The following is a 16,564-nucleotide window of genomic DNA, read 5'->3' as shown; positions in this document are numbered from 1 at the left end:
GATGGATTCACTGCCCTCCCTGCAGACACGCAGGCACACACACAGAGCACTGGGAAGTACACATTTACTGTATACTGCATGCCGACTGCCTTGAAGAAACTGTAGCTAACCACCTTATTAGTATTCTTGCCTCCACTGTGTCTCACTTGCAGCATCAGAGGGCTGAGCAAAATGCAGTGGAACAGGGACAGACACAGCTCTGGCAATCATCTCAATGCAGGCTGCCGAATGCTGGGGGTGGGGGAGGCAGGGCATCAAGATTAATAACCTTGCCATAATCCGGGGCACCCTGCAAGCAGACACCTCTGCTGATTGACCCGCTCCTGGCTTGATGAATCTGCCTGGGGGAGAGGGATCCGGCATCTACCTTGTCCTGCCCACCCCCCCTGATTTTGGATGTTCTTTTGATCCTACACCGATCTGGGAAGGTAACAGTGAGCCGAATTATCTGCAGCACACAGCAGCTATTGGAGGTTACTACTGACAGTTTTCATTACACTGGTGTGTGTGTGAGCGCGTGTGTTTCTGTGTGTTTGTGAGTGTGGGTGCCTGCTTTTTGTATGAGATGTGTGAGTGTCCGTGAATGTGTGTGCGTCTGTGTGACAACCAAAGCAGGTATATCGTACAGTAGAGATTTCAACAGCGTGAAAATATTCTCTGGGCACTTGGACTCAGTCTGTAGCCCCCAGCCTTCACCATCCCCTTCCTCCCCCCACTCCCCCCCTTTCTCTTTTTGCCTTTGATGAGTTTTTGGCTTACTTTTTGGCGGAGTCTCTTGGACACGTTTTTTGCTGGTGCTGGAAGATCAGATAAATGGAACCTTTGAAAACTGATTATTTTTCCTCTATGTGACTTAAAAAAAAATACAAAGAAGAAGAAAATAGAGTAGTGCAAGATAAGCTAGAGGATTTTAAATTTTCCTTGGTGAACTTTGAGGATCCGTAAAAGAAGGTAAGTCACGGGACTCCTTAGATCTTAGTCCTTGGTTTCTTGCAATGTTTGTGCTTTCCTGTTTGTTTTTGGAAATCCATATGCAGTTTATAAGTGCTTTTTAGAGCCTGTAATGATCAGAAGAACTCAGTGTGTGGCATTTTGGGGCTATTTTCATGCCAAGGAGATTATTTCCATTTGTATAACCATCCCCCAGCCCTCTTCCTTTTATTTATTTAACATTTTCACAGTGAATTCTGCTTCTATGAAATCTGGGGGGGGGGGGGGGGGGGGCGGGCGGGAAATCCAGCCTTCTCCCTCCCTGAAATACTCTAAATTTGAGGGGAAAAATCAGAATCGCTAGTGGCAGAGGCTCTGAGTAAGAGGCAAAAGTGTGTCTGCTCAGAGACTGAGGGTGGGGGTTGGGGGTGTAATCTGGACTTTATGATAACTTAATAGTAGACTTTTTCCCCCCAAAGCCCTTATTTTTTTCTGGAATAGTTAAATCTGCTCTGGAGAGGAGCGAATGTGTGGAATACAGAGAAGCTGTTTCAACAGCTCTTAATTGGAACAAATGAGAACAAAGTGGAAATTGTTTAGTATTTTGAACCTCCTTTTTTGCACTGATTCTCTTGCGATTGTATCTCATTAACCTTTCTGAATGCTCTGTCCCCTGATTAAGACTAGTGTCTCTCATTTTGGAACATCCCCTTACCCTACATGGTCCCTAGAGAAGGGAGTGCAGTTGCAAATTGCTCTTAATTGTCTACTCTTGGCTGTAAAAGCAAGCAGGCAGCATCAGGAATTCAGGTGACTTTAGTCTCACATCTTGCCTAACTCAGGCATCCCTTTAGTGTTTCCTGGTGGTTAGCTGTGCCTCTTTTTTCTTTTTTCTCTCCCTTCCCTTCAAAGTGAAATGCAGGTAGTATTTTACCTATTTCCATCCAGAGGTTACTTAATTAAAGCAAAATAGCCTTTCACTGTGTTAGCATCTGTGTTCCTCTATCTGTAGGTATTTTTATCTGTGCACTGGCATCTCTTAGCTTCTCCCTAGAAGTGAGAATCACTTGTAAATATATTTCTAAGGTGCTGAGACCCCCCAGATAGAAGCAATAGAGCTTCAGTCTTCCTCAGCCTATATATGTGGATGGTTTATCCTAAAAGGAACGGTGATATTTCATGGAATGTTGGCCAACTTGAACTGTTACTGTGAACATTTTCATGAAAGAGCTGACAGTATGTTAACTAGGCAGAGGAGAGCACACATAGGTGTTTTGCTAAGTGTGGATGTCTCTGTATAGAGAGGGAGATGATGCAAATTGTAACATGAGCTTTGTTCAGAGACCATTGGAGGTCAAAGATGTATTGGGGCATCCAAGTTGAGGGATGTCAGATGTCATACTTGAAACATTAAGACTGTTTTCTCTAAGAAGGATCCCCCCCCCCCCCCCGCCCCAGTTCAGGACTAAAAAGAAAAAAAAAACTTAGATGAGATTATACCCTGGTATTACCATGAACTATCCCTTCTATCTGATGTTTTTGCAAAGTGGTATTAGAGAAACCATTTAAGGAATGGCAGCTGTTCTAAGATGCCCCCTACCCCAGCTGACCCTTCCTCCACTCTGCTCTTGGTAAAGATACTATGGGAAAACTGTCTCTTATCAGTATAATTTATGATCTGTCATTCTTGTCAACTATTTCTGCTCTGGATATTTTCATCTGTTACTCCTAGGTTCCAGTTACATTTCTTTTATCAGAAAGGTTTTTTTTCATTTTTAAATGATTGAAACCTAGGAGAAACTCCAGATAAAATTTCATTTTCTTTGTGGCGCAAACAACCTGGGACTCGTGAAACCCGAAGGCGAATGTGGTACATACTCCAGAAACACAGGGTACTGTTCTGAAGAGCGTACAGACCCCTGATGCTCCTGGAGGGTGTTTGGAGTTCCCCACACTCTGCCTGGATCATCACCATTCCTTACATCGGCAGTTCTTCGTGAACACGCAGCTTTTGGTTACCAGTACCAGGTGCAGAGGGACAGTATATCACACCTTCTATTTTGTGAGGGGACTGTTCTGAATGAAGAGAAGCCCTTTGAAAATGCCGTTCTGGAAGTTGGCAAATAAGTGCCTCTTGTTATTGAGGCTATTTAATTCTGACTTTTCCCCCTCCCGTTCACATTCTCACCCAGGGTGGGTATATTTAGAGTTGTGGTATTGGTTCAAAAACCGGTTGAAGATTATTCTCAACACCATCTAAAAAATAATCAGGATAACATCTTGGCTTTTGTGTATTTGAGATTTAATAATTGTAATGAGTGAATCTTCTAGCAATAGCAACACTTTCATTATCACTTATTTTAAGCTAATAATAGAAATGGGGTGCAAGCCAACTCAGGGTTTTCTGATTACAGCTTCTGCAGCGAGTAAAGCCTCTCCCTGGTATGTCAGGGTTTCCTGGTGGTGTTTGAGCAGTTGTAACTTTGCATCTTTATTAGCTTAGGTCAGAGTAAAGGTAAACAGCTTTCTATCAGAACAGGCTCCAGATATATGGCTTTCTTTTGTCTTTTCTGGATTTGTTTTGTGATCAGAGTGGTTTTTGTTTTTGTTAGGTTTGTTGCTTGTTTGTTTTTAGTTTAATGGGGTTTGTTTTCTTGCTTAGTGAGTTCAAAGAAGAAAAGGGAGGGAGAGAACTTTTTGTTTCCGTACAGGTAACAAGTCAGTTGACAAAAGGTTGGACTTCCTGGAAGAAGGAATATATGCAGAGTTAATTTTTTAAAAAGAATTCATTGGTAGAGAATGCCTTGAGTTTATCTGGGGGCGAATAAAGGAAATTCCAATTCCTTCTCTATTTAGTTCCAGTCAGTTATCCAGCCTCTCTTTGGGTCTTGGCTCAAGTGAACCAGCCAGGCCCAACATTCTTCCTTGTGTTTCTAAGACCTAGGGCACTTAACACATGAATGGCTCTTTCCTTCTGTAACTAGCAGAGCTGACAGCTGGAAAGTCAGCCACTGAGAACCTTTAAAGGAAGCCAGAAAGATCACCCCGTAAATTGAAGAGCAAAAGGGAGCTCTTGTAGCTTGGGCCCTGAAGGTGGGTGAAGACCAGGCGAACTGAACTTGAAGTTTTGATTGCTGAGTCATTACAACAGCCTGGAGCTGTGTGTTAGCTCCACAAACTGATGCTGACACTGGGGCTAATGCTAATAGACTGGAGCATCAGCCTACAGCAGAAAATGCAGACTCTTGGGATGAAGAAGATCCAGGCTCTCATGACAGATGCATGTTTGTATAGTCTTGCTATTGTTCTTCATCCCCTGAGAACTTCTCCCGGTCCCCTGTTAAATTGCAAAGGAAGAGATGGATTAATTAAAGTGAAGGTAGAACAGGGGCTTTGCAATGGACTAAATCAATTTACTCAATTTACCTGAATCCCCATTTGGGACTACTCAGTATACTGTCACCGGTAAAAGTGGGGTTGGGTGGAGACAGGGGTTAGAATCAGGAGAACGTTTGAGACTTAGGTGTCAGTCAAGCATTGATGGTGCACTTGATGGTCAGTAAGTCACTGAAAGTCTCAGAACTCTGATCATTCTTCCTGTTTAGGAATAAGCATCCTTATAGTATGTCATTGGGATTATGATGAAGTATTATAGATATAAATATATGTAAGTATAAATTTAAATAAATATTTAAATATAAAATGATCTGTTATTACACTGCTATGGAAATGTAATGTACTATGGTAATGATGACTTCATATATGGTTTAAGACTTTACAAAATAGTTTCTTCAATATGATTTTCAAATTAAGCAGAACTTATCTTCATAATGGTGATCAATATTTGTCGTATTAAAATTTGGGTGTTTCACAAATGTGTTGACTATACCTCACCTCAGTAATTTCTGTGGCACATTCTTGGTTGCAGGTTTGTGTATGTGTGAGTGCCTGTGCAAATGAGCATGTATACACATGCTCAATTACTTGCAAGCAATTATACCTCCTATAGGAGGTGCAGCTTCAGATTCATGAAAAATAGAAAATGTGATGATCTCAATCCATTGTCATTGGATATCCAGAGAGGACAGGAAAGACTTGGACATCTAGCCCTTTTTGGGGGACTACGCAGAATATTATAGGGTTTGTGGAGTCTAGAAAACTCTATTCCACAATAACGCTGTTGACTGGAATTTGAGTTAAACTTGGAAATTGTATCAACAGGATTGCAATGAATTATCTTTGCGGTATAGATAGACCAGAATTAAAGGGCTCAGTTAGAGATCCTTATGACAAGAAAATATGGTAGTGATGGGCATTGGCTTTGAAGTTGGACTTGGGTTGGATACCTAATCTCTCAGAACCTCAGTTATCCAATCTGTAAAATGGGGATAATCAATCATTCAATGGGCCTCTGTGTGAGTGAATAGGTGAGTGTATATGTACTTGACCCTTGAACAATATACGGGTTAGGGGTGCCAGCCTCCAGGCAGTAGAAAATCTCCTGTAACTTTTGACTCATCCAAAACTTACAGCTTACTATCTGTTGACCAGAAGCCTTACTGATAACATAGTCAATTAACATATTTTGTAGTATGTATTCTATATTGTATTCTTACAACAAAGTAAGCTAGAGAAAAAATCTTTTTAAGAAAATCAAAGGGAAGATATGTTTACTGCACTGTAAGACATCCACGTAATAAGCAGATCCACACTGTTCAAACCTATCTTGTTGAAGGTCAGCTGTTATAGTACTTGGCAAAATTCTTAACACAAAACTGAAACTCTATAGTTTCAGATATATTTTTCCCCCCTTCATCTGACTTAAGAATTAGGAAGACCACTCTAATTTAATGTATTTATGTAATTTATGTAGGTAGGCAAAAGCCCCAAATGTAATCTGAGAGCTAAGTACCACGGGAGAGAGAAAGTTGTATTTCTGTAAATTAGCTCATTTCATGTACCATGATTTCATCAGATCCTTTCTCAGAGCAACCAAAGTGCCCTTTCCAGATGTCACCTCACTTACGCTCAGAACTTCCAAAATGATACTGAATGTAAGTAGCGAGAATCCTGTGCACCCATCCATATGTGGTTGCAGAAACACAGTTCACATGTCAGCAAGTGGTGTTAACATTGCTCTTTATCTAACATCTCATTTTGTTCACAGTCAATGAAAGGATGCATATTTATTAAACACCTACCAGGTACAAGCACTGTGATCACCGCTGTGGGGGATGTAGGCCTCTCTCTGCTCATGCTTCTTTGCTGCAATTCCTGCATTTGGATGGGGCATGCTGCAGTTTCCAGGCTGTCCCCTGGAATTTGGACTTCATAGTTAAACAGGATTAAGATTCCTCTGCAAGAAGATGACCTATGTGGGGCTATGTCATTGTGTATGACCTTTATTTAGTTCAAGAACATATTGCAAAAGATGTAAAAATCCTTGTTCCTGTTGTAGCTGAACTGAGCTGTCAGTGATGAGTTCAATTCTGCTTTGCTAACTCTGCACGGCTGATACCACTTGGCCCAGGTATTTCTGTTCTGCACAGTCAGCCTTTCCCTAGGCACGAAAGGAGCAGGGTTTTGTCCTTCAGATTGTGGGTTTTTCTGTCCTTACAATGAATGGATGGAGCTGATTTTATGGCTTGCCGAGAAGGAAGACAAGAACCATGTTCCCTTCAGTGTAAGACTGGTTTCTTAAAATCCAAATCTAGTAGAATAAGAAAGGGAAGAGGCATGTCAATTGGTGAAAATAATAAATGCAAGTTTATGGGTCTCAACCACAGACTTGAGCCTCAGGATTTATGGTTAGAGGAGTGTACTGAACTAACTTCCCTGAGTAATATACTGCAGATACACACAATTAGATGGTATCATAAATTATAATGAATCCTCTCATAGTCATCAAATGGGTTCTAAGTGCCAGATGCTGTGCTATGTCGCAGGCTGTATTATTTACACTTTCAAAACAAAGGTAAGGTAACATTCCCATATTACAGATGCAGCAAAAAGTGATTCACTCCTTTGTCCAATATTCAGACCGACTTCAAAGCTCATGTATGTCTCTTCTATGTATTCATAAGGATATATATTCTATATATACCATGTTTTAAAAAAATCTTTAGGTTGTAAACCCAGTGCTTCTTCACATAAATCCTTGAATATGGAGAGTCCAGAGCAAGGCTTCTCTAAATGCAAATCAAATAATCTTGTTGCCATAACAGGACTCATTCTATCGGTGGAAAGATGTAGTCTCTGTCTCTAAGGGACCTCTGAAGGGTCACCTCCTGAACCAGTGGGTTCCAGGTAACAGTAAGTCCTTAATGCTTTTGAGGTAGAGCCCAACTTAGACAATTAAGTAAATCTCATAAGAATGTTTGGTATCATGTAGCGTATTGGCAAAAGTAATTACAGTTACGGGATGTGGGACAAAGAAATGACAGTCTGCTCTGTAACATTAAATCCTAAGTAGCAGTGGACAATATTTGCAGAATGTACTTTATGGGTAGTGTCCCTAAGTGTCTCTCTATGTAACTTTGTATGGATTTCTTTGGTACCTTTTTCCTTTCCTTGCGTGGTTGTTGTAAAAAGATTAAGAAAAATAATACTCAAAAGGGACTGAGAATTGGGATTTGGTTCTGTTCAATAAAAGATAAATAATAGGGATGCCTGGGTAGCTTAGTCACTTAAGCATCCAACTCTTGACTTCCGCTCAGGTCATGATCTCCCTGTTTTTAGGTTCGAGCCCCATGTTGGGCTCTGCTCTGACAGTACGGAGCCTGCTAGGGCTTTTCTCTCTCTCCCTTCCTCTCTCTGTTACTCCTGTGCTCTTTCTCTGAAAATAAATTAACATTAAATAAATATTATGATATATTTTTAAAATTATAATAATTAGTAGTATTAATATGATAATTTAGGAATATCTATTTGTGTATAAACCTTGTACTCCGCAGTGCCAGAGGTTATACAAATTGTTACCTCACATGAGTGAACAGAAACATGAATATCCATGTCTGTCTGGCCATAAAAATATGAGCGAGAGGAGGAAAATTATCTTTTAGGTATTGATGTCAGTGAGGGACATGCTGATGGAAAAAGAGTGATTTGGCTCAGGGCATTCAAGGAGACTAGAGAAACAGAGAGCCAAGTCAGAATTTCATGTGCTAAGGAATTTTTTTTTATCGTTCAATCCTTAAAATGCCATGAACTTGGGAACGTAGCACAACGCTTATCTGTAAACAGGAAAAAGGGTCACATTTTGAAAGCTTTCTTGATAAAGAGAGGAGGTAACCATCTTCCTTTGACTTTATGCTATGAAAGAAACAAAGAAAATTTCAACTCTGCCCCTTTTCTCATCCCTGTAAAATTTCTCTAGCTTTTGTATGAAGTGTAGATATATATATATATATATATATATATATATATATATATATATATATTTAAATCAGTTTTTGGTGTTCTAGATACTCCTTTTTGTATATATGAGGAAACCAGAATTCTCTGTGTTTGGTAAGCCATTCCAGGATAGGAGATTTAAATTCTTTATGTAGGACAGCTTGATCTTTATCTTCGTGATTTGCAAAGTAAGTCCCAGAAGCAAGGACCAAGTATGTACACAATGGTTCAGGGTATGCTTTTTGGGAAAAGTATGATTGGAATTAAAACTTTTGATCATACATGCCAGGAACCTTGCAGATGCTTAATGTGGAAGAACTGTTTCAGTAAAGAAAAGTTTTTTATACAAATTGAGACAAATGTTTGCATAACAGTAAAATAAGTATGAAGTGCAAGCAATTTGAACAATCACTTTACTAAAGGTGAAGTTGTGCCTGAAAATGACTGAGTGATTAGTAATAAAAACGGTGGCTGAATGTGCTAACTTTTTTCCTGTTGGAGACGTTCCCTATGTATAGCGATAAACATACTAAGGAGATACGTACACACAAGGAAAAAATTGCACTCACACTTCTTCTAAAGGAAAGTCATGTTTATATGTGACTTTTGCTCAGGATCTTTCCTCTACCAAAGAGCGTGGAATATAATAAATATGAAACACTTTATCAACTAACCTGTTCTGATTCCAGTGCCCCAAATAAGAGCATATATATATATATATAATATATATATATATATATATATATATATATATATATATATATATATATATATATATCAGTAGTTTTAAGTTTTTCTGAGTGTCCCTTGATTGCAAATACTTTAATGAACCAGAGTCTATCTTGTTCACAGACGGCTGAGTTCTTCTTGTGCTCATCTAGTGGATGCTACCTCCTTTATCCCTTTCTTCTTCTTTGACCTATCTTGCCTTACTGCCATGATTTTGCTGGATGTGTGTTTGCCCCTTCAAGTTGGATTTTTATTTCTGCCGTCACAATAGACACTCATGCATTTTTTCTAAGCTTTCACTAAGCGGAATTCTATTTTTCCTATCTGGCACATGTTTTTTTCCCCAAGACTCATTTGACTGAGAGTGTGTGTGTGTGTGTGTGTGTGTGTGTGTGTGTGTGTATATATATATATAATTTGACTGATATATATATATCTTTTTTCTATTCCTGAATCTCAGAAGTATGACATAGATCTAGATTAAGATTGCTTTTGCTTGAGTAAATCAGCATTGTCTATGAATGCTCTTGAGGATGATATCTTTGTGCTTATGTGTCCATTTCAGTGGTATCATTTGTCCATATGTTTCATTTTCTTTCTTTTTTGTTTAATGTTCACTTTTGAGAGAGAGAGAGAGAGAGAGACAGAGACAGAGACAGAGTGTGAGGGGACAAGGGGTAGAGAGAGGGAAACACAGAATCTGAAGCAGGCTCCAGGCCCCGAGCCATCCAGCACAGAGCTCGATGTGGGGCTTGAACTCACAAACCATGAGATCATGACCTGAGCCGGAACCGGGTGCCCAACCGACTGAGCCACCCAGGCGCCCCTATTGATGTGTTTCTTGAACACCTACTAGCTTCACTATTCTATAGAGTATAGTGTGGAACACAAAGTTGTAAACAAATGATGTTTTTCCCCTCAAATACGTTTATATACTATTGCTAATGTTATATTAGCAAAAGAGAAATCAACTTGCTAAACAACGCAGCATGGCATTCAGAACCAAAAAATGGAGTCAATATGAATTATTTACAGAATAAAGTTATCACTGGGGACTTTGTGATGGGGAAGATTAAGGAAGAAACTTGCTCTACATTATGTTTAGGACTAAATCCAGTTTTTCTGAAGAGAAATGGAAGAGATGAGGGCTTTAGTGTGAATAGGGGAAGAAAATGTCATCAACAAGTACTTGGTAGATAAGAATAAAGATTTGGTGTGGGTCCCATAGAAAACCTAGAAAAAAAGAATCACAAAATTAACCCCATAGCTATCATGTGTTTAACATTGTGATATTCCAAGTGGTATGCTGGGAACTTCAGTTGTGAAAAAGAATTATGATGATTCTCACGGTACAGATGAGGAAACTCAACCTCAGACAAGTTGTGATTTGCTCAGGTAAACAGTCACATGTCGTGTATGATGTGTGCCTAGATGGCTCTGGCTGCAGAGCCCAGGTGACTTGGTTCCTCCCATTATGATCTTTATCCTTGTAAACCCTGAAAGCCATCCAGTGTTCTGTATTTTCCCTTCCTGAGTTTCGAATTGTTCTTTACTCTTTTAGGTGAAAACTGTTTGGTGTAACTTTTTTTTTTTACCTTAATTTTCCTGGATTTTTTTCTCCAGTGATCGCCAAAAAGAGAGCTTGGAAACAAAGATAGATGCAAAGATTCCTATCTGGCATCCTTACTTTCTCTTCCCTGTTGGGATCTGAGTATGTCCCTTTTCTATTTTCTGGAAGGGGAGCTAGTGCTTTATACAGATGGTCTGTCGGACAGACAGATGGTCCAGACTTCTCTAATGGTATGTTCTAGAGAGAAACATGTCTGTGAACTGCCAGCTCAGAATGGAATGGCACTTAACATAAGCATGAAGAGTTGATAGAGGAAAGTATGTTCTCTGACCTTCCAGACGTCAGCCCAGTTTGTTAGTTTGGAATTCTTAGAGATAGAAGAGAGACTTCATTCTGCTGCAGTAGATGGCTATTTCTTTCTCTCAAGCCAGAGGGCTGATCATTCCACAACAGTAAACTCAGAAATTTGCCAGGCAGTTTCATAGGAAGCCATTTTTCTTGGCTTAGGGCCTGGATCTAAGGTAAGGATCCAGGAGAAGCAAAAGGCTGACCAGTTTGAAGCTGGTCCACTCTAATTCTGACCATGCCATTTACTGGGAGGGAGTGGAGGCAAGAAGGAATAAAAAACAAAACAAAACAATACAAAACAGCAGACGGTTTTGCCAAGAGAAAGCCACTAATCAAATTGATTCTTTGGTCATTACTTTTAATCTCTATGGGGACAGTACAGAGTCACCTGTCAGGCTTGTGGTTAAATAACCCCTTGATTCTCCCCCCTTATGAGAGCAGAGATAGGAAATTTAAAAATGGGAAAAAAGCTAATTTCATCTCTATCTGAGGTTTGGGTACTGCTCCAGAAAAACCTGCCTTCCTCGATATCTGTTTTACTCACCTTCACCACCTCCCATAGTTAGTGATTTGAACGTCCACAGCATAAGGAAATCTTTCCCTACTCTTGTCTCGTGTTCCCCTAGTCTTCTTGCCAAGTGGAGGCCACAGAAGATGCAAAAAAGTCCTGTTCAGCAACAGCTCCTGTTTCTGACATTGACTCAGACCTCCTACCTACTGGCTTGCTAGGACTTCCCAATTTCCTGCTTCCTCTCTCCAACTTTTTAAATATATCTCATCTCCAGATCCAAGTTTTCCAGCATTTACCTCAGGCCTTCCTCCTTTTTGGTAATGTCTTTACTTACAAATCTGTATTCTTTGTCCTAGTCTCTATTCTGCACAGTTCCACAGTTTTAAGCAACCTAGGGCTTCACATTAAAAGGCATCGCTTCCACTTGCCCCAGCTTGTGATATTGTGATATTGTGAGCAATGTTCAACCCTCCAGCCCCCTTGCTGGGCATGGGGAGCAGATGCTGCCTTTGCATAATGACTATGAATCTTCCCAACCTGAAAATCCTAGTTACACATTTGCCAACGATCTCCTTTTTTTCTGGCATTTAATGTAAGCGTCTTTTATAAAGGATGATGTTCTTACCTTGCCAGATTGGGACCATGATAACAGCCAGCATTTATTAAGCATTTACTATACATTTAGAACTTTATATTCATTTTCAAAAATTCGACTCCCCCTCCTTCCCCCAAGAAAGCAACTGAAGTAGCTATTACACACATTTCAAAGAAGGAAACATTTGGGGCACCTGGGTGGCTCAGTCAGTTAAGCATTTGACTCTGGATTTTGGCTCAGGTCATGATCTCACTGTTCATGCTCTGTGCTGATGGTGTGGAACCTACTTGGAGAGAGCCTCTTTCTCTCCCTCTGCCCCTCCCCCACTTGCTTGCTCTCGCTTTCTCTCTCTCTCTTAAAATAAATAAAAATAAATTTCAAAGAAGGAAACATTTGGGGCACCTGGGTGGCTCAGTTAGTTAAGCATACAACTTTGGCTCAGGTCATGATCTCGTGGTCCATGGGTTCGAGCCCCACATCAGGCTCTGTGCTGACAACTCAGAGTCTAGAGCCTGCTTCAGATTATGGGTCCCCCTCTCTCTCTGCCCCTCTCCCACTCATGCTCTGTCTCTCTGTCTCTCTTTTTCTCTGTCTCTTTCTCTCTAGCTCTCTCAAAAAAGAATAAACATTGAAAATAATTAAAAAAATATTTTAAAGAAGGAAACATTTAAGCTAAGAGAGGTTAAATAAATGGCCAAGATCACATAGCAGAGATCTGGATAAAGCAAGTATCTATGTCTAGAAATGTTACCGTATGCTGCCTTCGAAGTCATTTAAAAAATAAGTTGTCCCTTCTTTCAGAGGGGAATGCATGGGATTTTGTGTTTGGGTATATAAGAAAAAGCTTTGTAAACTTTAAAGCTCTATGCAAATGTTAATTGTTACTATGTTCTACCCTAAAATTATTTATGGATGACACTGCATATATTTATATAGCTCAGTATAACAAATAGCTGATTAAGGAGCAATCATTTCTCAATTTTAAAGCAGAAATATTGTGGATGCTTATGAAATAGAGCTTGAAAAACAGATGCATGCGGGAGCCTGGTTGGTGTGTCTGGTGAAATACCGTACAACCTGACTAAATTACACTAATGAGTTGGAGACCCATTACAAATTATCACATTTGCCCAATTAGTAAAGGAGTAACTTAGAGAAAATGACTACTAAGGAAGCAAAGCTGATATAAAGGAAAGACAACACTTCAAGGAAGCCTAAAAGATGGTAGTACACACCACACTCACATGCACACACACATTACAATAGGTAAAGTTGTTAACATTATTCTGAAATCTACAAAAATGTGCACAATATGGATCTATGTGTATATATGGACTGCTCAGTTCCATTGCCTCCCCTCCAATTATCTCAGGTCTTACAACAGAGAACAATGAATGGAAGCTCATTGTTTGGAGGTTCCCCCAAAAAGTTTTATGTTTCTACTGAGTTTGAATTTTGTGTTACAGTTACACTATTATACTAAAGTAGACTGTGGTTCTACATTTAGTTAAGTTTTATTATATGCTTTGAGGATTGCATTCCCATCCTGAACACATCAATAGGTATTATCACCTTGGAGTGTTCTTGGTTACAGTACTTTTTTCTAAATTTTTCTTAGAAGTCATTCTTCACATATTCTCAGGGAGAAGGGCCCTGCTTTCCAGATTCTCTCAATAAACTTATTTTGAGGACAAAAATAAAAGACAAGTTATCTACCAACCTCCTTGCGATTATAAAATCTCAGTGTTTGAGAGCTCAAAGAACAATACCCCGTTTAAATCTAGATTATTTTTCATGGAGTTTTAATAGTATCAAAATAGACTTTAATACAATTTAGAAGTAGAAATCCAGTAATTGTGTAGTTGCCTATTCCATTTATTTCCACCACTTATTGAATATTGTATGTCGGTGACAGGGATGTACATATATCTTGTGTAATTCTTAGTACAGGCAATAATGTGATCACTTTTCATATACAGATAGGGAAACTGAGGCTTAGAGAAGATAAGTAAATTGACAGTGAGGATGCATCTAATAAATGTCTGAGCTGGGATTTGAGAAAATAAGTGTCATGTTTCAAAGGCACTTACAGTCTACCAAACATATGGTCATATTCACAGCAGGCTTTCTGCTAAAATTATGGCTTGCAAGCCCAAATCTTCATAATTAAAATAATGGCCTGCTCTAATTGCCTGCATTCTTTCCTGTGTTTCTAAACTTTTCCTTGTTCCTGGGCTTTGATCAGATGGTCAATGTGCTGTCAGTTTTGCCTTAGTTTTAGTTTTGTGCCTTTAGAATTCTTTGTGCTTTACCCTATACTAGGACTTACTAAATTTAACACAGACCATCTTCTGGTGCATACAGCCTAGCAGATACATGCTTCTAGTCTTCTTGGTGAGGAAATGGGGCTACATTTGTCCTTTTTCTGTAATAACGATAAAAACATGGTCACAAAGTCCATGTATCCTGGTACGTATGGCCTTTTTCTCCGTGACTCCCATGAAGAAGTAGAGTCTGTTTTGTTACTCCTTGAAACTAGACTACCTTTGTGACTTGCTTTGATAGAATGTAAGAGAAATGGCATTCTAACTTACAGGGATAGGCATTAGGAAGCCTGTAGCTTCCATTTTTCTCCCATGAAAGGAAGCCCATCTAGCTGGAGGATATACAGAAGACCCATCACTCTCTCCCTTTTCCCTGTGTTGTGTCTTCGAAAGCCAGCATGGCTGCCAGACGTGTGAGGGAGGCCACCTCAGGCCTTCAAGCTCAGCTTCTTCTCCAGATAAATGCAGTTGTGTAAGTGAACTGAGGAAACCAGAAGCAGAGAAAGAGCCCATCCAATACAGAGAGTGGTTAGATAGAAGAAATGTCTAAGTCTCTGTATTGGGATGATTTATTACACAGCAGCAGTTTACCGGAACAGAATTACCTACTAGACAGGTGTTATTAATTTCTTAAGATTTAAATTGGGGTGGGAGTGATTTGTGAGTTTCTGAAGTTGTTGACTTTCTGTGTCTTTTTGAAAAAGAGTAACCTGGTAACCTAGTGGTACAGCTCTCTTCTGTGAATATGGATCTCTTCAACTGCAGTGTTGCTGATATAAAAAGTCTAGATTTTGCTAATTAGCAGCTTGGCATTCATTCAGCTTCATTTTTACTGCTTTTGAGTCATTATTCAGCAAACATTTAGAACCGACTATGTGTCAAGCATACTCATTGTAAATAATGTAATATTTATTATGAACAGGTTCAATATAGAGAGGAAATAAATTTCCTCCACACCTCTAGGGTATTAAGTTTTACACACACACACACAGTTACTCATTCATACTCCTATGTTATGGATTCCTTCTTCCACTCGGGTTTTTATTTGAAGGAAAAAAAGTTACCCTCCTTGGACTATGTGATAATAATTTGTATGTTTATTTACATGTTCACATTTAATTCTCCCGGTAACCCTTTGAGAAGGGTGTTATTTTCCCATTTTACATATGGGAATACTAGGGGTAAAAAGATTAAGTGATGGTTTCAATGTCATGCAACTGGAGAACGCAAAATTGAAACGTGTATCGTGACTTCTACTCCCAGGACCTTTTTTATTGCATGAGATCTCCTACTTCCATCCAGGACTGTGAGACCAGCTCCAGGGCCTCCACTTTATCTCTTTCTGTTGTTTTTTTTTTTTTTTTCATTTTTTTCCCTCTCTCACTCCATTTAGCCTTAGCCCTTCTCCTAATTGGTAGTAGGAATTCTCCTGTACTATGTGTATGGAAGCCTTCTTGCAAGAACAGAACATTGTTTTCTAGATATTGAAAAGCACTTGCCTCATGTGGGGTGTCTATCTTGTTTCAGAAAGTCCTTTGTGTGGTGACATGGGGTCCTGATTTGCTTTTATGGTCAATTTATTCAGAATTAAGGTGTCAAGGGAGAAAGCCCCAGGGAAGAGGAATTTTCCCTTTAATGCCTCATAAGGTATTTCTTGGGTGATATAAAGTATTTTCCTTGCACAGCATCTTCTTAGAACATGTGAAGAAATAGACATGGTGAACTAAGTTTGCATGTTAAATCTTAATTTCTGCTACTCCTGAGGCAGAGCTTATATACCTGAGGTACAGCTTCTTGCCAGATCTAAGTGGGAGGGATAAAAGTTAACTTAGATTCCTTGCCCTGTACCAACAAAATGTCCCAATTTTAGTGTCTTCCTTCCATTACTAGACTTAATTTTTTTTCTCCTCTAAAATCTCATTACATTACTTGATTGTTGTACTCAGGCTTACGTAGCCCATTTCTGTCTTCATAAACGATTTGGTGAACAGAGACTAACTGGCACACACTCACTAATACTGGTAACCTAGAAGATCATGGAGTTCATCTTCCAGTATATAGCTGTCCTGGGTCAGTGGCTAGTCTACAGGACGACCAAGGAACTACTCTATAGAGGCATTAGTCATTTTTCCTACCTTTTTCTTTTCAAAGCCCCTGTGTTC

The 16,564-nt window shown here is 39.4% G+C and overlaps 1 protein-coding gene across 2 annotated transcripts in view; it reads left to right on the top strand.

Moving 5' to 3' along the window:
• Positions 1-395: 395 nt before the first annotated feature.
• LRRC4C (leucine rich repeat containing 4C) overlaps positions 396-16,564 on the top strand; it is a 1,209,844-nt gene continuing 1,193,675 nt past the window's right edge. For both annotated transcript variants that reach the window (XM_043580988.1, XM_043580986.1), the window contains exon 1: positions 396-951. The gene's annotated coding sequence lies outside the window, so the exon portion shown is untranslated. The remainder of the gene's footprint in view (positions 952-16,564) is intronic.

This window comes from Prionailurus bengalensis, chromosome D1 (genome assembly GCF_016509475.1).
Source record: "Prionailurus bengalensis isolate Pbe53 chromosome D1, Fcat_Pben_1.1_paternal_pri, whole genome shotgun sequence".
Taxonomy (NCBI): Eukaryota; Metazoa; Chordata; class Mammalia; order Carnivora; family Felidae; genus Prionailurus; species Prionailurus bengalensis.
The sequence above is the reverse complement of the archived record's forward strand: the minus strand, read 5'-3'. Positions and strand labels throughout refer to the sequence as shown.